The 20,875-nt window shown below is 40.0% G+C and overlaps 1 protein-coding gene across 8 annotated transcripts in view; it reads left to right on the forward strand.

The window, feature by feature from the left end:
- LRRK1 (leucine rich repeat kinase 1) overlaps positions 1-20,875 on the forward strand; it is a 122,993-nt gene that overhangs the window by 25,774 nt on the left and 76,344 nt on the right. The gene's annotated exons all lie outside the window — the stretch shown is intronic.

Raw genomic sequence — 20,875 nt, forward strand, 5'->3', positions numbered from 1 at the left:
CAATCTTTATAAAAATCAAGGCTGACTATATCCTCTGCTCCTTCCACTGCTAGGAATTTAACCTGGAGATACAGTTCAGGTGAGAAATGCACATGTAGGGATGTTCAGCACAGCAGTGAAGGGGATTACACAGAACTAGACATGCCCTAAATGTCTATCAATGAGGACAAAAGGCTACCATGAAAACAGGTATAATGGATCTCCATGTGCCGACACAGAACTTTTAAGTGAGGGAAGCAAGTTGTAGAACATAATCATAGTATATTCCATTTGTTAAAAAGGAAGAAGAGGAGAAATGAATATATATGTGAGATTCAGGGAAATCACTCATAACCTCTGTATTCCAAGGAAACTCCAGCCTGGAATCTTAAAACAAAATCAAAAAGAAGTTTAAATCTTTACTGAAGTTTCTCAACAGGACACCCACAGGGAATTCCATTTAAAGCATACAGCTAAGCCTCTGAACTCCTTTGCCCAGATCTTTCCCAGAAGTTCACAGAATGCAGTCTCTATCCTCAATCTCTAATCTTGTATTCTCAAGAGACCTCCAGGTATTTCCCCCAAAGCCAACCTGTCTTGTCTTGGTGAGTGTATGTCTGTCTGTCTGCCCTGCTTCTGCTCTTTCCAGTGCAGACACCTCAGCAGCCTGCGCTGCCCGCCCTGCACCAGAAAAGTGCACTCTGCCTAGGAGAATGAGGAGATAGAGGCAGGACACCTCCTTGCAGGTTTTCTCCTCACCATCAGTACTTAAGGATGCATGGAGATTATGGACGGGCATGGGGAGAATCCTTGGCAGTTACCCATAAGTACAGGGCGTGGGCCTCTCCCACTTTCAGGAACCACAAGTGCTGCACTTGTTCTTCTGCACTGTGCCAGAGCTGCCACTTTGGGGCATAATTCAGGCTCCTCATTTGCCCTCAGCTGAGCCTCTGCCTTCCCAGCTCTAGGATGGGGTGAGCAGACCCAGCACACAGGGTCATTGGGGGCTGGGATGTTGTGTGTCCCACCCAGGGGGGAGGTAATGGGAGCTGCCCTGAGAACCACAAAACAGTAGGAGATGACGCCCCAGTATATAAAACTCTTTCTCTTTCCTTCTTACCTTTGCGTAGGACTCTGATTACAGAAGCCCCATAGTTTCTGTAGCCAGTTCTCTATAGATGGCCATCTAGATTGTTTCCCCTGCAATAGTGATGCAATAAATAATCTTGTGTAGACATCATTTTGCATTTTTGCTGTTGTATCTTTGGCATAAATGTCTAAAATACAGAGTGTTGGGCTGAGGGAAAATGCAGATATAATTTTGCTAGGTATTGGTAATTCCCCTCCATGGAGGCTGTGCAATTTTGTATTCCCTCCAGCAATGTAAGAGCATGCTTCTTTCATCCTATTAACCCTTTGTCTGTAATATAGGGTTTTCTTTTCTAATTGGTCATTCTAATTTTCCTTTCTCATTTGTCATTTGTCCTTTTATCTAGTTTGTGTGTTTTAGGACACATAGAGTTTTGTGGAGATTTTTGTTTATGTGTTTAAATTGTGTTTGCCCATAAAACAAGCCTCAATAAATTTAAAAGGATTGAAATAAAACAAAATATGTTCTCTGACCACAGTGGTATAAAATTAGAAATCAATAACAGAAGGAAATTTGGGAAATTCACAAATATGTGGATATGAAACAACATGCTCCTAAATAACCAGTGAGTTAAAGAAGAAATCACAAGGGAAATTAGAGCACACATTGATATGAATGAAAACAAAACACAACATGCTAAAACTTAGAGGATGCAGGTAAAGCAGTGCTTAGAAGGAAATTTATAGCTATACCCACTTTTATTAAAAAAGAAGATCTCAAATCAATATCCTAACCTTCCATCTTAAGAAACTAGAAAAGAAGGAACAGATTAAACCCACAGCAAGCAGAGGGAAGAACAAAGATTAGAGCAGAAATAAATGAAATAGAGACTAGAAAAACAATAGAGAAAATCAGAGAAACCTACCAAAAGTTGGTTCTTTGAAAAAAATATTTACAAATTTTCACTTAGAATGACCAAGAAAAATAAGCGACAAGGCTCAGATTACTAAGATCAGGAATGAAAAGGGGACATCACTGTCAACTGTTCATAAATAAAAAATAATTATAAGAGAATACTATGGACAGTTGTACACCAACAAATTCAGTACCTTAAATGAGGTGGATAAATCCTTAGAAAGACACAAACTACCTAAACTGACTCAAGAAAGAATAGGAAATCTGTACAGACTTATAACAAGTAGAGAGATTGAATTAATAATTTAAAAAATGCCCCACAAAGAAAAGCCAGGCCCAAATGACTTCACTGGTGAATTTTATCAAGCATTTAAAGAAGAATTGGTGAAAAGGAAAATCCAGAAGGGCCTGAAGGTGTCCTTCTCTTTTACCAGGAGAATTCTGTGCCCTGTGGCCATCCTGAATGATATTGCAGATGGGCAAGATTAGAGTGAACCCCTCACTGACACACAGAGAGCTCTGGAAGCCCAGTGAGTTGAATCCAAGAAGTTGTTAATGAGCACCTACTATGTTCATGGCACAGTGCTAGGGACACACGATGCTGACTGAGTATCTGCAGGCCCAGCTTGCCGGCACCACCAAGCAGAAAGGAGGCAGACAGATCCTCACAACAGGGGTGGTCCCAGTCAGGCCAGGTGCAGACAGAGGGAGGAGAAGGAAGCCCATGGGAAGGGCCCCAGGGCTCCCTGGGGGGTAGCATCCATACTGGGCCTGGAAGCAGGGAAGGGGTGGGGCTCCTTCCAGGAGGGAGAGACACAAGAGTGAAGGCTGAGGGAGCCTGAGGTCCACAGATAAAGTGGGGGTGCAGTGTCAGTGCCTCACAGTTGCCTGGAGTTGGGGGGAAGGGGACAGGCATCATGGAAATAATCCCCATTTGTGTGCCGGTGCTTTTATTTTGGGGAGCATGCATTTTTCAGTATTGTTATATGTGTCATTTTTTGTTTGGGGATTTTGTTTTCGTTTTTGTTTTTCACAAGAAGATGACAAGATTCAGACATCTCAAATACTTGCCAAGACCATGCAGCTGTTGAGCAATAGACTGGGACTTGAACCCAAGTCTTCTCATTTTAGTACAGTTCTATTTCTGTTGCCACGTGTGTTAGCATGGTTCACAGTTCTCAGTAAAAGACACTACTGGAGAAATCTTGGTGCCTCATCCTAAATTCCCCTCTGTATTGAGATATTTTCTTCTTTCCTTGTGTCCATCTTTGCCCAGAGGAATTTGGATTTAGTTAGAAATTTCACGTTGTTAATCTGAAAGGTGTATTTTAAAAAACTATTTTTCCATTATAGCAGTAACAGAGAAATAACTGGAAAATAGAGGAAATGGGGAAAAGATAACCTCAAATTCCATCACATGAGAAAAACCAAAGTTATCATATGGGGTCTTTCCTTCCGGTCAGTTTCCTGTGTTGTGGGGTTCCTCCATGTGCTCGATATGATAAGCATTTTAATGCATTTCATAATTGACAAAACCACCATTCTTTGCTATACTAAACCATGCAGAAATCAGCATCTTTATGCATGTTTCCTTTTGTTTTCCTGCATAGTGCTTTTTTAAAATAAATTTATTTATTTTATTTATTTATTTTTAGCTGTGTTGGGTCTTCGTTGCTGCGCATGAGCTTTTGCTAGTTGCGGCAAGCAGGGCCTTCCCTTGTTGCGGAGCACAGGCTCTAGGCGTGTGGGCTTCAGTAGTTGCAGCACGCAGGCTCAGTAGTTGTGGCTCGCGGGCTCTAGAGCGCAGGCTCAGTAGTTGTGGCGCACGGGCTTAGTTCCTCCGCGGCATGTGGGATCTTCCCAGACCAGGGCTCGAACCCGTCCGTGTCCCCGGCATTGGCAGGTGGATTCTTAACCACTGCACCACCAGGGAAGTCCCTGCATAGTGCTTTTTAAATGTATAGAATTATTCCCTTAGTCACTTCCCTGGAAGCAGGATTGCAGTGACAGAGGTTGGCCCAGCCCTCAGTGGGCCCAGCCCTCAGTGGGCCCAGCCCACAATCACCTCCCCAGAGATCAGAGTATGACTATTTCTTTTTATATCTTCAGATTGCACCTTTTTATATCATGTGAGTATTAAATAAAGGAACTGTCTTACTTCTGTGATTTTTGTTTCCTCAGAAGGATGGTTCATCTTTCTTGACCAGGTCAGTGTCTGTTGACCATCCCAAGTCTCTTGAGCGTGGCATTTGTTGTAGATGTTTAAAAGTAAAATCTGGACTTCCCTGGTGGTCCAGTGGTTAAGACTCCGCACTTCCACTGCAGGGGACACGGCTTTGATCCCTGGTCGGGGAACTAAGATACCACATGCGGCACGTCACAGCCAAAATAAATAAATTAATAAAAATTTAAAACCCAGTCTTCTTTAAAAAAAAAAAAAGTAAGATCTGGGATAAACAACAAGGTCCTACTGTATAGCACAGGGAACTATATTCAATATCCTGTGATAAACCATAATGGAAAAGAATTTTTAAAAAGAATGTGTGTATATATATGTATAACTGAATCACTTTGCTATACAGCAGAAATTAACACAACATTGTAAATCAACCATACTTCAATTACAAAAAAAAAAAGTAAAATTTGGGAAGAATACAGCTTCACACTCTAGCTCTTCCTGCCTGTCTCATCAAGGTGTGTCCTCAGGCTCTAGCTCAGCACATAGTAAGTATTGTTTATAAAATGAATGAGCAATAAATAAATGAATTTTTGGGAGAGGAACTAAGTGTTGGAAGGAATTCATCTTTGTAGCTCTGTATTTCTGTGTCTCTCTTCCACTGCTACTGAATTCATGGAGGATCTGGTTTTTCCATCTAATGAGACAGAATCATCTCACCTTTTAGTTCCTACATGTTTTCCAAGGACATTACATTCTGAATAATTGCCCCATGTTTGGTTGGGCACACCCAGCCTGGGAAGTAAGGGGTTGGACTTTGACGACAGGTGCCCAGGGTTCAAGTCCCAGCTCTGCTGTTAGGAGCTGGGTGGAGGCACTTTCACCAATCACCTGGAGCACTGGTCATCTGGTGGAAAGTGGTGATGAGAACCCCTGCCTTGCATGGGTGTTGGGAGGAAGGCAGATGTATGCAGGGCGTTTCTTATAGCATCTGGCAGTACTCAATAAATGGTACCAATTACTGATATACTAAATGTTATCATAGACCATTTTATTTTCTCTTTTAAAGTCTATGACACCTTTGCCAGTTATTGTCTGGGAAATTTTCTTGTTCTCTTTATTTCCAGAGCAACTGAGTCAAGTCTTGGTATACCCAAGAGTTGCTTTAGCTTGAATAATACCATCAAAGAACTAGTTCATTAAGTCAGACTGAAAGTAGTCAACTTTGTGCTGGATACACTTCATCGTTTTCTTTTTCTTAATTTCAAAATCAATACAAACTGATGAGAAAAAGGGAAAGATATTGGCAAACACAGAAAAACACAAATAGAAAAAAATCTCTGATCATTTCACCTGCTGCTATCATGTACTTGTGTTCCTCAGCTTTTCTTTCTAAACAGAAAGAAACAGACAGACTAAATTTTTGTAAACAAAAATAATAGACTATACTCATTAGAAATCTTCTTTTTTCCCAAAATAAATTCTTTCACTTTGCGTATTTTCAAATGACGTCAACCAATCTTCTGTGTTATATATTTTTTCCATTTTTCACTGTGTTCCATATTCTATTCTTTTAGCTTAATATTGTGTAAGTCTTTTATGTACTTTTCCTTAGTCTCCATTATCATCAGTTTTAATGGCTGCATGGTAGCTCCTCATTTTGAAGTATCTTGAGGTTCTACTATTTTCGTCGGCTCAGGCTGCTATAAAATTGCCACACACTGGGTGCCTTAAACAACAGGCATTTATTTCTCACGTCGGAGGCTGCGAAGTCCAGGATGAGGTACTGGCTGATTCTGTTCTTGGTAAGGACCCACTTCCTGGTTGTGGATGGCCATCTTCTCATCGTGTCCTCATGTGGGACAGAGAAGTAAGGTCTCTGTCTCTTCTGGGAGGGCATTAATCCCATCATGGCAGCTCCACCTTCATAAGCCAGTCACTTCCTGGAGACCCACCTCCTATTACCATCATACTGGGGATTGTGGTTAACATGAAATTTAGGGGGACAAAACATGCAGTCTATCTCAAGTATTAAACTGGAAAGAAGAGAGACACAGATGTAGAAAATGGACGTATGGATACAAGGGGGGGGAAAGGGGGGTTGATGAATTGGGAGATTGGGATTGACATATATACACTACTATATATAAAATAGATAGCTAATGAGTGCGTACTGTATAGCACAGGGAACTCTACTCAATGCTCTGTGGTGACCTAAATGGGAAGGAAATCCAAAAAAGAGGGCATGTATACACTTAGCTGATTCACTTTGCTGTACAGCAGAAACTAACACAACATTGCAAAGCAACTATACTCCAATAAAAATTAAAAAAAAAAAGAATGTATAGGGGAATTCCCTGGTGGTCCAGTGGTTAGGACTCAGTGCTTCCACTGAAGGGGGCACAGGTTCGATCCCTAATTAAGGAACTAAGATCCTGCACGTTGCAAGGTGTGGCAAGCCCCCCCACCCGCCCAAAAAAAAGATTGTATATATTGTATAACTGAATCACTTTGCTGTACAGCAGAAATTAACACAACATTGTAAATCAAGTATACTTCAATTTAAAAATGTTTCCTATGGGAAAAAATAATAAACTGGAAAGAAGAGTAGTAGGATTTCTATGGGCTCTAGGGTCACAAAGACTTGCTGCTGTCACTCTTGCCCCTGCTTCTTGCCAGCCTGTCACTGTGAAGTGTCTTCATCTTGGCCTCCGTCATCTGTAAAATGACAGCCATGACACCTACTCATAGTGTTGCTGTTGATACCGACCAGGGTTCTTGGCCTTCCTTAATCAATAGAAATTGATCAGAGGCCAGACAAGAAATTCAGCAAGACTTTATTGGGACCTCTGATGCAGCAGTGGGGAGCAAGAACAAACAAGAGTTTCCCTTTCTTGCTCTGCTCCCTGGGAGGGGTGGCGAGCTGGTCCCTTATATGGGGTGAGGGTAGGGGTGTGTCCAGGGGTTCAACAGGAGGGGTGGCTTAGGTGTTTTGCCCACCTCTTTGGTAGTATTGTGTGCAAGGGGCATGCGCAGTACCCTGCTTTTGCTCCCTGCTCCTCAGAAGTGGCAGTTAGCTTTTTTGGTCTTTTTGTATCTTTTTGTCCATAATTTGCCCCAAGTACACATGCACACAGTTATTTTTAGTCCCTTATAGTTTCTTTGTATTTTGTAACTCCAGAAGACATATGTCCAGGTGCAAGCATTGCAGCACTACAGCAAAGGGTCCCAGTCCCAGCCTGTCTCAGTAAGCCTTCCCACATTGACAAGTGTACAGTTTTCACCACACTCTGGCCAGCAATGAATATTAGAACTCATTAAATTTTTCACTGTGTCAGGTGGACATAACATGGAATCTTAATAATTAATTGTATGTTTTGTTTCTAAAGAAAACTGCACTTTTATGTGCGACTTCCCTCTGCACAGCCTGCTCATAGGTATAACCGCCCATGCCCCTTTTATTAACAAAAATTCATTTCCAGTGAGTTGGTGAGAATATCCACAGAGAAGTTTTACATCTGTGCTGGGAGGCTTTGCTGGTATGAGAAACGCTCAGCCTGCGTGGCTGGAGCTCTGCTCTACGTGAGCCGTGAGCCAGGCCCCTGGTGAATGCCACTGCTGTCTTTGCTTTCTTTTCTGATGCTGGGTCTGATGGCCCAGCTTGATGGGGCTGAGCACCAGCCATCTGGAGTCAGTGAGGAATTACTGCCGAGCGTCACCCTGGGGTCATGTCGCCCTCTACACCCCCCCAACCTCTGCCTCTTCCCCGAAGAAATAAAGGGTTGGATTTCACCGTAATGTGACCCAGAGATGAAAACTGCTGCTGAGGCTAAACCCCTAGAGTGACAGCTGGCAAAGAAAGAAGCATCCTTCTTGCTGGAGGCCGGTAAGCCCAGGGCAACAGTGGGTGAGCCACTGCAGTGCCAGGAGGGCGTCACCTCTGGGGAGGGACAGTCCCCAACCCCCGGGTTTGGCCACACAGGGACTCGATGGAGGATGGCACAGGAAGGTCATTAAACAATTATGACCAGGTCAGTAGCATCCTAAAGTTTACTCTTGTTTATTCTGCAGTGAACTCTGGGTTATTAGATATATGTTTACCTTTTGCTACTCTATTGATGGAGGTAAATGTAATTTTTAAAAAAGTATATATTCAAGTAAAACGTTAGTGTCTTTTCCAGGATGTACAGAGGATGCCACAGATTTCGAATCAAGAGAGAGCATTTGCCTTCTGTCATGCGTGCGTTCTTTGACGGGGACGAGAGAATTAAATGTATAATATATATACGTAAGAGACCAACATTTAGAACTGTTAGAATTAAAGTCACTTTCATATTACCTCTCCATTGTCCTAGACTCATAGGAAAAAAGTAGTAGAGAGAGAATTTTATTCTGATTATTGGGTTGGGAGGGATGAGTTAACAAATACTGTTCTAGAAGAAAAGGGAAGAATGTCTCCTTAGGATATAAGGACAGAACAGACTCAGAATCAGCAGACAAAGGAGGACTCTCTTTAAGATGGGGAAGGCCACAGTGAACTATTAGTGTAAGTGGCATGGCTTGTACAGCCAGACATCATTCTATAACATTCATGGAATTCTGTTTTATTACTTTCCCAAAATAAAGGAGAATAATAATTTCTGTTAGTTTTCCTGTAGTCAGAATAATTTGTTTTTCTACAACTTGAATTACAGAAATAACATTTAGAGATTGAGTTATTAGCAACTAAAAACATTTCTCCTAGAAATGGCTGAATATGTGAAATATACAGTGTTACTGAAAGTATTTTTTTATAAATAGAATATTAAATTGAAAGTGATTATCAAGGACTAAATGATGTTCTGGTTTCATAGGTTTTTAAATATTTTTTAACCAAATACTTTTTCACATAATGAACTTTTAATTTACTGTCCGTGTCCAGCATATTTAAATACCAGGCTGTGTAGATATTAACATTTATCACCCACCAGGAATATGTTCACTTATCACCTCACAGCTTACCCTAAATATTTCTTGTATTCTTGTAGAGTAAGTCTACATGTGCTGAATCCATAATGCTACTCATTCACTACATTTATAGCTTCCCCTCACTCGTTCTTGCTTCTAATTACTTCTAATTGACACTTTCCTAAAAACAAACAAGCAACACTGACCAAACCTTAAAAATAAAAATGAACTGTGCTAATGGTTTCCCTTTCTCCTAGTTTTTTGTTACCTTTTCGTTATGCATATTAACTTTACATTAACTCAAGATATAGAACCATCACCCAAACAATTAAGATGCCTGGTTGTAGTATATATATGTATATGGAATTTTCATTGCTATTTAGGAAAATAATTACACCTATTGTAATAAAGAACAAAAAGGATTTTTAAAAAAATTTGACACTGAATCATTCTAATGTTCTACTATTATTTTCCTACTAGTCCTAGTTACTTGTTTGCTACATTAATATTGTATTGAAATAGAGTAAGTTTGGGGGGTTATATTTTTAGTATGAATTTTAAATCTGTATGAGCAAAATATTTAGAACTGTGATGTTTTACTGTGTAAAAGAATATAATTACAGATAATGGTTGATTAATAGGCACAAATAACTAAATAATCTCAAATAGTATACATACATACAATTACCCCGATTTTAAATTTACCCCGATTTTAATTTAAGTTTAAATCAAAGGACACCAATTCTCAAATATAAAACTGTAGTATTTTTGTAAAAAAAAATTACTATTAAAGTAAATATTTACCTCCAAGAAAAGGTGTTTCATGGTGGGGAGGAGGGGTTCTGCCTTACATGATGTATCTCTGTACTATTTAATTTTTTTCAATGAGAATGTATTCTTTTATTACTTATCTAACTTCTTTAAAGTTTTAAATAAAACAGTCATATAATTCCATTACAGGGAATTTAGGAAATAAAGAAAAATCTTTTCTAATCCTATCACTAATTCCCCCCAGCCCATCATTAATACTTATCATTAGCATTTTGGTCTTTTTTTTTTTTAATTTAAATATATGTTAACCATTCTCTTTATGATTTCAGGAAATTAAATGAAGTTAGCAGAGTAAATTAAATGCACATGCATTACCTGATGTTTTCCCATAATGTCCTTCCAACAATTTGATTGGACCAGACCCCCCAGCTCTTGGGTCAGTGAGAGTGTACATGTGTTGTCCATGCAACTTAAGAAAATCAGATTCAAACTGAAAACACCACAGCATTAAATATATATATATATAAAATAGAACTGAGCAGAGTCTTGTTTATTAGTATGTCATTTATTTCACATATGTTGCATTATTTATAAATCAAGTTAAAGTAAAACCACCCTTGTAATTTCACATGCATCCTATGTCCTTGGTTCTACCTTCTCAGTGTTGCTTAACTTGGGCATAAAGGTGAACTTTTTAAATTTATGTTCCTAATGTGAACAGAAGAGGTTACTTTATACCTCCTCACACACATGCACCTGTCTTTTACAGAGATAAGGAGGATATTTGTTTAATTCTGAAAGATGAGCAGTGACATAATTAAGTGCCTCTTCTGATGGATGACGCGGCCGTGGATTCTGCCTTCTTCTTACCCTGCCAATGGCTTCTCCCTGCAGCTGACTCTCAAATGTCTTAGTCTCTGACTGTTAATAATTAATGGAGACTGTTAGTGTGTGATGGGATGTGAAGCTGCCTTATTCACATGTATAACCACTTACACACTAAGCCCTTTTTTGATACGCCTTTCCAAAAATGCATAGCCAAAAAAAAAAAAAAAACAGCAGTAATCTCCATTCAGACACAGCAGTCTTGTATTGGTGTTTCAGGAAGGATGCAGATTGTGCGTGACACTCATGAAATCCACTTAACGTGGCTTTTCAGAATGGTTGCCTTTGAAATAGTCATGGCTTAGAGTGAGCTGTAAAGACCCTGGATGGTATCAAGGGGCTTCACTGTAAGCAACTTGTCTTTCCCTTTTTCCAGAGCAGGATTTTTCTGGGTTGGTGGTGGAGCTCGTTCAGTATGCCATATGGCAGGCCTTCCATTTAGGGTATGTTATTCTGATTCACTTCTCCCAATATTTTGTTATGAAAAATTCCAAACACACAGTGAAACTGAAAGAACTGAACCATGTACATCCATATACCCACCACCTAGATTTTACCATTAACATTTTCTAAAATTGCTCTCATTTCTATCTGTTCTTCTATCCATCCATCAATCCATTATTTTTAATGCATTTCAAAGTAAATTGGAAATATCTGTACTTTTCACCCTCAAGTGCTTCAGTATTCATATTATTGACTATAGTTCAATATTATTTATAATTTTTTAGGTAAAGTTTATATAAAGTAAAATGCACATACCTTCATTAGACTATTTGATAAGTTTTGACAAATACCAACACCTGTGTACTAAAAACATCATCAAGATAAAGAACCATCACCCAAACAATTTCCTCATGCCCCTCCGCTGGTAAACTTCATGACTGTCCCCACCCTCAGGAACCACTGTTCTGATTTTTTTCCCACCACTGATTACAATATAAATGGGATCATTTTGTGCAGTCATTCTTTCACTCGGCATTGTGTTTTGAGATTCCCATCAATCATTTCATGGATCAGTAATTTATTCCTTTTGATTGCTGAGTAGTTACTATACCACAGTAGTTATTTATTCATTCTCCTGTTGTTGGACACCTTTGCTATTTACAGTTTGGAAACACCATGAATAAAGTTGCCATGAACATTCTTGGATATATTTTTTACACGTATTTTTCTTGGGTAAATACCTAAGAATAGAATAAGTGAGTCATAGGGTAGGTATATACTTAGCTTTGTAAGAAACCACCAGACTTGTTTCCAAAGTGGTTGTACCATTTTAGACACAACCAATAAGGTATGAATGTTCTCGTTGCTCCATATCCTCACCAAGTATTGTCAGTATTTTTAAATTTTAGTGATTTTGGTGGGAGTGTAGTGGTGTTTAACTTGCATTTCCCTAATGACTAATCATACTGAGCTTTTAGAATATCTTCTGCTGTTCAAATCTTTGCTCATTTTTAACTGGGTTGTTTGTCCTTTATTATTGACTTATAGGAGTTCTTTCTTTCTTTTTTTTTTTTTTTAATCTTTATTGGAGTATAATTGCTCCACAATGGTGTGCTAGTTTCTGCATTACAACAAAATGAATCAGCTATATATATACATACGCCCCCACATCTCTTCCCTCTTGCGTCTCCTTCCCTCCCACCCTCCCCATCCCACCCCCCCAGGCGGTCACAAAGCACCAAGCCGATCTCCCTGTGCTATACGACTGCTTCCCACTAGCTATCTATTTTACGTTTGGTAGTGTATATATGTCCATGCCGCTCTCTCGCTTTGTCACAGATTACCCCTCACCTTCCCCATATCCCCAAGTCCACTCTCTAGTAGGTCTGTGTCTTTATTCCTGTCTTACCCCTAGGTTCTTCATGACATTTTTTTCCTTAAATTCCATATATATGTGTTACCATACAGTATTTGTCTTTCTCTTTCTGACTTATTTCACTCTGTATGACAGACTCTAGGTCCATCCACCTCATTACAAATAGCTCAATTTCGTTTCTTTTTATGGCTGAGTAATATTCCATTGTATATATGTGCCACATCTTCTTTATTCATTCATCGAGTGATGGACACTTAGGTTGCTTCCATGTCCTGGCTATTGTAAATAGGGCTGCAATGCACATTTTGGTACATGACTCTTTTTGAATTATGGTTTTCTCAGGGTATATGCCCAGTAGTGGGATTGCTGGGTCGTATGGCAGTTCTATTTGTAGTTTTTTAAGGAACCTCCATACTGTTCTCCATAGTGGCTGTACCAATTCACATTCCCACCAGCAGTGCAAAAGTGTTCCCTTTTCTCCACACCCTCTCCAGCATTTATTGTTTCTAAATTTTTTGATGATGGCCATTCTGACTTGTTTGAGACGATATCTCATTGTAGTTTTGATTTGCATTTCTCTAATGATTAATGATGTTGAGCACTCCTTCATGTGTTTGTTGGCAGTCTGTATATCTTCTTTGGAGAAATGTCTATTTAGATCTTCTGCCCATTTTTGGATTGGGTTGTTTGTTTTTTTCTTATTGAGCTGCATGAGCTGCTTATAAATTTTGGAGATTAATCCTTTGTCAGTTGCTTCATTTGCAAATATTTTCTCCTGTTCTGAGAGTTGTCTTTTTGTCTTGCTTATGGTTTCCTTTGCTGTGCAAAAGCTTTGAATTTTCATTAGGTCCCATTTGTTTATTTTTGTTTTTATTTCCATTTATCTAGGAGATGGGTCAAAAAGGATCTTGCTGTGATTTATGTCAGAGAGTGTTCTATGTTTTCCTCTAAGAGTTTGATAGTTTCTGGCCTTACATTTAGGTCTTTAATCCATTTTGAGCTTATTTTTGTGTATGGTGTTAGGGAGTGATCTAATCTCATACTTTTACATGTACCTGTCCAGTTTCCCCAGCACCACTTATTCAAGAGGCTGTCCTTTCTCCACTGTACATTCCTGCCTCCTTTATCAAAGATAAGGTGACCATATGTGCGTGGGTTTATCTCTGGGCTTTCTATCCTGTTCCATTGATCTATCTTTCTGTTTTTGTGCCAGTACCATACTGTCTTGATTATTGTAGCTTTGTAGTATAGTCTGAAGTCAGGGAGCCTGATTCCTCCAGCTCCATTTTTCGTTCTCAAGATTGCTTTGGCTATTTGGGGTCTTTTGTGTTTCCATACAAATTGCGAAATTTTTTGTTCTAGTTCTGTGAAAAATGCCAGTGGTAGTTTGACAGGGATTGCACTGAATCTGTAGATTGCTTTGGGTAGTAGAGTCATTTTCACAATGTTCATTCTTCCAATCCATGAACATGGTATATCTCTCCATCTATTTGTATCATCTTTAATTTCTTTCATCAGTGTCTTATAATTTTCTGCATACAGGTCTTTTGTCTCCTTAGGTAGGTTTATTCCTAGATATTTTATTCTTTTTGTTGCAATGGTAAATGGGAGTGTTTTCTTGATTTCACTTTCAGATTTTTCATCATTAGTATATAGGAATGCCAGAGATTTCTGTGCATTACTTTTGTATCCTGCTACTTTACCAAATTCATTGATTAGCTCTAGTAGTTTTCTGGTAGCATCTTTAGGATTCTCTATGTATAGTATCATGTCATCTGCACACAGTGACAGCTTTACTTCTTCTTTTCCATTTCGGATTCCTTTTATTTCCTTTTTTTCTCTGATTGCTATGGCTAAAGCTTCCAAAACTATGTTGAATAAGAGTGGTGAGAGTGGGCAACCTTGTCTTGTTCCTGATCTTAGTGGAAATGCTTCCAGTTTTTCACCATTGAGGATGATGTTGGCTGTGGGTTTGTCATATATGGCCTTTATTCTGTTGAGGAAAGTTCCCTCTATGCCTACTTTCTGCAGGGTTTTTATCATAAATGGGAGTTGAATTTTGTCGAAAGCTTTCTCTGCATCTATTGAGATGATCATATGGTTTTTCTCCTTCAATTTGTTAATATGGTGTCACATGGATTGATTTGTGTATATTAAAGAATCCTTGCATACCTGGAATAAACCCCACTTGATCATGGTGCATGATCCTTTTAATGTGCTGTTGGATTCTGTTTCCTAGTATTTTGTTGAGGATTTTTGCATCTATGTTCATCAGTGATATTGGCCTGTAGTTTTCTTTCTTTGTGACAACCTTGTCTGGTTTTGGTATCAGGGTGATGGTGGCCTCGTAGAATGAGTTTGGGAGTGTTCCTCCCTCTGCTATATTTTGGAAGAGTTTGAGAAGGATACGTGTTAGCTCTTCTCTAAATGTTTGATAGAATTCGACTGTGAAGCCATCTGGTCCTGGGCTTTTGTTTGTTGGAAGATTTTTAATCACAGTTTCAATTTCAGTCCTTGTGATTGGTCTGCTCATATATTTTATTTCTTCCTGGTTCACTCTCAGCAGGTTGTACATTTGTAATAATTTGTCCATTTCTTCCAGGTTGTCCATTTTATTGGCATAGAGTTGCTTGCAGTAATCTCTCATGATTTTTTGTATTTCTGCAGTGTCAGTTGTTACTTCTCCTTTTTCATTTCTAATTCTATTGAATTGAGTCTTCTCCCTTTTTTTCTTGATGAGTCTAGCTAATGGTTTCTCAATTTCGTTTATCTTCTCAAAGAACCAGCTTTTAGTTTTTTTGATCTTTGCTATCGTTGCCTTCATTTGTTTTTCATTTATTTCTCATCTGATTTTTATGATTTCTTTCCTTCTGCTAACTTTGGGGTTTTTTGTTCTTCTTTCTCTAATTGCTTTAGGTGCCAGGTTAGGTTGTTTATTCAAGATGTTTCCTGTTTCTTAAGGTAGGATTGTATTGCTATAAACTTCCCTCTTAGGACTGCTTTTGCTGCATCCCATAGGTTCTGGGTCATCGTGTCTCCATTGTCATTTGTTTCCAGGTATTTTTTTATTTCCTCTTTGATTTCTTCAGTGATCACTTCATTATTAAGTAGTGTATTGTTTAGCCTCCATGTGTTTGTACTTTTTACAGGTCCTTTCCTGTAATTAATATCTAGTCTCATAGCGTTGTGGTCGGAAAAGATACTTGATACAATTTCAACTTTCTTAAATTTACCAAGGCTTGATTTGTGACCCAAGTTATGATCTATCCTGGAGAATGTTCTATGTGCACTTGAGAAAAATGTGTATTCTGTTGTTTTTGGATGGAATGTCCTATAAATATCAATTAAGTCCATCTTGTTTAATGTATCATTTAAAGCTTGTGTTTCCTTATTTATTTTCATTTTGGATGATCTGTCCATTGGTGAAAGTGGGGTGTTAAAATCCCCTACTCTGAATGTGTTACTGTCGATTTCCCCTTTTATGGCTGTTAGTATTTGCCTTATGTATTGAGGTGCTCCTATGTTGGGTGCATAAATATTTACAATTGTTATATCTTCTTCTTGGATCGATCCCTTGATCATTATGTAGTGTCCTTCTTTGTCTCTTGTAATAGTCTTTATTTTAAAGTCTATTTTGTCTGATATGAGAATTGCTACTCCAGCTTTCTTTTGGTTTCCATTTGCATGGAATATCTTTTTCCATCCCCTTACTTTCAGTCTGTATGTGTCTCTAGGTCTGAAGTGGGTCTCTTGCAGACAGCATATATATGGGTCTTGTTTTTGTATCCATTCAGCCAAATCTGTGTCTTTTGGTGGGAGCATTTAGTCCATTTACATTTAAGGTAATTATCGATATGTATGTTCCTCTTCCCATTTTCTTAATTGTTTTGGGTTTGTTATTGTAGGTCTTTTCCTTCTCTTGTGTTTCTTGCCTAGAGAAGTTCCTTTAGCATTTGTTGTAAAGCTGGCTTGGTGGTGCTGAACTCTCTCAGCTTTTGCTTGTCTGTAAAGGTTTTAATTTCTCCATCAAATCTGAATGAGATCCTTGCTGGGTAGAGTAATCTTGGTTGCAGGTTTTTCTCCTTCATCACTCTACATATGTCCGGCCAGTCCCTTCTGGCTTGCAGAGTTTCTGCTGAAAGATCAGCGTTAACCTTATGGGGATTCCCTTGTGTGTTATTTGTTGTTTTTCCCTTGTTGATTTTAATATGTTTTCTTTGTATTTAATTTTTGACAGTTTGATTAATATGTGTCTTGGCGTATTTCTCCTTGGATTTATCCTGTATGGGACTCTCTGTGCTTCCTGGACTTGATTAACTATTTCCTTTCCTATATTAGGGAAGTTTTCAACTATAATCTCTTCAAATATTTTCTCAGTCTCTTTCTTTTTCTCTTCTTCTTCTGGAACCCCTATAATTCGAATGTTGGTGTGTTTAATGTTGTCCCAGAGGTCTCTGAGACTGTCCTCAGTTCTTATCATTCTTTTTTCTTTATTTTGCTCTGCAGTAGTTATTTCCACTATTTTATCTTCCAGGTCACTTATCCGTTCTTCTGCCTCAGTTATTCTGCTATTGATCCCATCTAGAGTATTTTTAATTTCATTTATTGTGTTGTTCATCATTGCTTGTTTCATCTTGAGTTCTTCTAGGTCCTTGTTAAATGTTTCTTGCATTTTGTCTGTCCTATTTCCAAGATTTTGGATCATCTTTACTATCATTATTCTGAATTCTTTTTCAGGTAGACTGCCTATTTCCTCTTCATTTGTTAGGTCTGGTGGGTTTTTATATTGCTCCTTCATCTGCTGTGTGTTTTTCTGTCTTCTCATTTTGCTTATCTTACTGTGTTTGGGGTCTCCTTTTTGTAGGCTGCAGGTTCGTAGTTCCCATTGTTTTTGGTGTCTGTCCCCAGTGGATAACGTTGGTTCAGTGGGTTGTGTAGGCTTCCTGGTGAGGGGACTAGTGCCTGTCTTCTGGTGGATGAGGCTGGATCTTGTCTTTCTGGTGGGCAGGTCCACGTCTGGTGGTGTGTTTTGGGGTGTCTGTGGCCTTATTATGATTTTAGGCAGCCTCTCTGCTAATGGGTGGAGTTGTGTTCCTGTCTTGCTAGTTGTTTGGCATAGGGTGTCCCGCACTGTAGCTTGCTGGTCGTTGAGTGAAGCTGGGTGCTGGTGTTGAGATAGAGATCTCTGGGAGATTTTCGCCGTTTGATATTATGTGGAGCTGGGAGTTCTCTTGTGGACCAGTGTCCTGAAGTTGGCTCTCCCACCTCAGAGGCACAGCACTGACTCCTGGCTGCAGCACCAAGAGCCTTTCATCCACACGGCTGAGAATAAAAGGGAGAAAAAGAAGAAAGAAAGAAAGAAAGAAAGAAAGAAAGAAAGAAAGAAAGAAAGAAAGAAAGAAGGAAGGAAGGAAGGAAGGAAGGAAGGAAGGAAGGAAGGAAGGAAGGAAGGAAAGAAAGGGAAGGAAGGAAGGAAGAAGTGAGGGAGGGAGGGAGGGAGGAAGGAAGGAAGGAAGGAGGGAAGGAAGGAAAGAAAGAAAGAATATAAAGTAAAATAAAGTAAGATACAATAAAGTTATTAAAATAAAAAATAATTATTAAGAAAAAAATTTTTTTAAAGAAATAAAAAAAAAATAGACGGATAGAACCCTAGGACAAATGGTGGAAGCAAAGCTACACAGACAAAATCTCACACAGAAGCATACACATACACACTCACAAAAAGAGGAAAAGGGGAAAAAATAATAAATCTTGCTCTCAAAGTCCACCTCCTCAATTTGGGATGATTCGTTGTCTATTCAGGTATTCCACAGATGCAGGGTACATCAAGTTGATTGTGGATCTTTAATCCGCTGCTTCTGAGGCTGCTGGGCGAGATTTCCCTTTCTCTTCTTTGTTCTCACAGCTCCCGGGTCTCAGGTTTGGATTGGGCCCCGCCTCTGCGAGTAGGTCGCCGGAGGGCATCTGTTCTTCGCTCAGACAGGACGGGGTTAAAGGAGCAGCTGCTTCGGGGACTCTGGCTCACTCAAGCCGGGCGGAGGGAGGGGCGCGGAGTGCGGGGCGAGCCTGCGGCGGCAGAGTCCGGAGTGACGTTGCACCAGCCTGAGGCGCGCCGTGTGTTCTCCCGGGGAAGTTGTCCCTGGATCCCAGGACCCTGGCCGTGGCGAGCTGCACAGGCTCCCTGGAAGGGGGGTGTGGATAGTGACCTGTGCTTGCACACAGGCTTCTTGGTGGCGGCAGCAGCAGCCTTAGCGTCTCATGCCTGTCTCTGGGGTCCGCGCTTTTAGCCGCGGCTCGCGCCCATCTCTGGAGCTCCTTTAAAGCAGCGCTCTTAATCCCCTCTCCTCGCGCACCAGGAAACAAAGAGGGAAGAAAAAGTCTCTTGCCTCTTCGGCAGGTCCAGACTTTTCCCCGGACTCCCTCCCAGCTAGCTGTGGTGCACTAACCCCCTGCAGGCTGTGTTCACGCCGCCAACCCCAGTCCTCTCCCTGCGTTTGACCGAAGCCCAAGCCTCAGCTCCCAGCCCCAACCGCCCCGGCGGGTGAGCAGACAAGCCTCTCGGGCTGGTGAGTGCCGGTCGCCACCGATCCTCTGTGCGGGAATCTCTCCGCTTTGCCCTCCGCACCCCTGTTGCTGTGCTCTCCTTCGCGGCTCCGAAGTGTCCCCCTCCGCCACCCGCAGTCTCCGCCCGCAAAGGGGCTTCCTAGTGTGAGGAAACCTTTCCTCCTTCACAGCTCCCTCACACTGGTGCAGGTCCCGTCCCTATCCTTTTGTCTCTGTTTACTCTTTTTTCTTTTGCCCTACCCAGGTACGTGGGGACTTTCTTGCCTTTTGGGAGGTCTGAGGTCTTCTGCCAGCGTTCAGTAGGTGTTCTGTAGGAGTTGTTCCACATGTAGATGTATTTCTGGTGTATCTGTGTGGAGGAAGGTGATCTCCGCGTCTTACTCTTCCGCCATCTTCCCCTAGGTACGATGATTTCACGTGGCTGTAGGTAAGAGGCCTCAGTTCCTTGCCACATGGATCTCTCCTTAGGGCTGCTTGAGTGTCCTCATGACATGGCAGCGGGCTTACCCCAGGATGAGTGATCCGGCCCGCCGTCCCCACGACTGTCGCGGCTTCGGGCACCGGGGCCCCTCCAGAGCTGGCAGCCTCAGTGAGGCCGCCCTCCCCTCGGGCTCTGGGGCAGTTCCGTGACGGCGGAGGGAAGAGACCCCTAGCCAGGAGTTCCAGCTCTGCCAGGAGTTCTTTCTATTTTCTGAATACCATTCCTTTTTTGGATATATGTTTTAGAAATATTTTCTTCCAGTATGTAACTTGCCTACTCATTTTCAAATAGTAAATAATTTTTAAATGGTAGATCAATCTTCTGATGAGCAGGAGTTTTAAGTTTTGTTAAAGTCTAATTTAGGAATTTTTTTTCTTTTCATGGTTATTACTTTCTGTGTCCCATCTAAGGAAGCTTTGCCTACTCTCAAGTCATAAAAATATTCTGTGATTTTTTTTTCCTAGAAGCTCTACTATTTTAACCTTTATGTTTAAATCCATGATCCATCTCAAAGTAATTTTTGTGTGTGGTGAGAAGTAGGGGTCCGAGTCTCTTTTTATTCAATGGATGTGCAGTTGTTCCAGCACCACTTATTGAAAAGATTTTTGCATTTATCATTGTGTTGACCCCCTTTATCAAAAATTAATTGGGTGTACAAGTATGGGTCTATTTCTCAACTTTCTATTCTGTTCCACGGATCTATTACCACACTGCCTTGATTATTATAGTTTTATATAAGACTTGAAATCAGGTAGTATATGTCCTCCAACTCTTCTTTTTCAAGATTGCTTGGGATATTATAAGTCCTTTGAATTTTCATACAAATTTGAGGATCAGATTGTCAATTTCTACCCCCAAAAAAGCCTATTGGAATTATGGTTGGGATTACGTTGAATCTATAGATAAAATTGGGGTGAATTGACATCTTAACAATATTGATTCTTCTAATCCATGAACATGAGATTTCTTTCCATTTATATAGGTCTTGTTTAATTTCTCTCAGCAGTGTTTTATAGCTTTCAGGGTATATAGATCTTGTCTATCTTTTTAAAAATTTATTTCTAAGCATGTAATTTTTATGCTATTGAAAATAAATATAAAAAAAATTTTTCCAAATGTTAGCTGCTATAATGTGATTTGCTTTTGTGATGTCAATGTTTGGAAGCCAACCTTCCTCAGCATTTATATTTTTACATTTTAAAAACCCTGTTTTTTTATCCCTTCAAAGAGGTAGCAAAGAGATGGAGT

This window comes from Delphinapterus leucas, chromosome 2, assembly GCF_059928025.1.
Source record: "Delphinapterus leucas isolate spDelLeu-1000000601 "Yukka" chromosome 2, BTC_Dleu_Yukka2, whole genome shotgun sequence".
Lineage (NCBI taxonomy): Eukaryota > Metazoa > Chordata > Mammalia > Artiodactyla > Monodontidae > Delphinapterus > Delphinapterus leucas.